Source organism: Lepidothrix coronata, unplaced genomic scaffold, assembly GCF_001604755.1.
Source record: "Lepidothrix coronata isolate B3197 unplaced genomic scaffold, Lepidothrix_coronata-1.0 Scaffold196, whole genome shotgun sequence".
Lineage (NCBI taxonomy): Eukaryota > Metazoa > Chordata > Aves > Passeriformes > Pipridae > Lepidothrix > Lepidothrix coronata.
In genome coordinates, this window is record NW_016690376.1 from 1 (window position 1) to 1,436 (window position 1,436).

Here is a 1,436-nt window from a genome sequence, read left to right on the forward strand (position 1 = left end):
TGGTTGCCATGGTAACTGACCATAGCAATGGTACTGTAGGATGGTTGCCATGGTAACCAACGGTAGCACTGGGAATGTTTGGTGGTTACCGTGGTAACTGACCGAAGCAATGGGAATGTGTAATGGTTGCCATCATAACCAACTGTACCAGTGAGAAGTATGATGTTGCCATGGTAAGTGACTGTATCAACAGGACTGTATGATGGTTGCCATGGTAACTGACTTTAGCAATGGGAATGTCTGTTTGTTGCCATGGTAACTAACCATAGCAATGGGAATGTAGGCTGGTTGCCATGGTAACCGACCATAGAAGTGGGAATGTACGATAGGTGCCATGGTAATTGACTGTAGCAACAGGAATGTACGATGGTTGCCATGGTAACTGACTGTAGCAATAGGACTGTATGGTGGTTGCCATGGTAACTGACTGTGGCAATTGGAATGTTTGATGATTTCCATGGTAGCTGACTGAATCATTGGGAAGTGTGCTGGTTGCCATGGTAACGGACCACAGAAAAGAGAATGTATGCTGTTTGCCATGGTAACTGACCAGAGCAACGGGAATGTATGATGGCTGCCATGGTAACGAACCATATAAACGGGTATGTATGGTGGTTGCCATGGTAACTGACTGCAACAACAGGAATGTATGATGGTTGCCGTGGTCACTTACCATAGGAACAGAAATGTATGGTGGTTACCATGGTAGCCGACCATTGCAATGGGAATGTATTGTGGTTACCATGGTAACCGACTGTACCAGTGGGAAGTGTGCTGGTTGCCATGGTAACTGACCATAGAAAAGATAACGTATGATGGTTGCCATGGTAACTGACCTTAGAAACGAGAATGTATGATGGTTGCCATGGTGACTGACTGTAGCAATGGGAATGTATGAATGTTGCCATGGTAACCGACCATAGCAACTGGAATGTATGCTGTTTGCCATGGTAACTGAGCGTAGCAATTGGAATGTATGCTGGTTACCATGTTAACTAACCATAGCAGTGGGATGTATGCTGGTTACCATGGTAACTGCCACTAGTAATGGGAATGCATCATGGTTGCCATGGTAACTGATTGTAGGAACGGGAATGTATGGTGGTTGCCATGGTAACTGACCGTAGGAATGGGACTGTACGATGTTTGCCATGGTAAGAGACCGTAGCAGTGGGATGTATGATGGTTGCCATGGTAACTGACCATTGCAATGGGAATGTCTGATGGTTTCCATGGTAACTGACCGTGGCAATGGGAGTGTATGCCATGGTAACCCACCCTACCAATCTCTCTTAGTTGCAGGGGCCAGGACCAGTTTATCACTGAGTGGGTGCAACCAAAACTGTGTATTCTACATCCTCTCTGTCATTTCTGAGGGACTCTTAAGAATGGAGCCTTTGTAGCAGCTGCCCAGGGCCCACCTGACACCACAGCCT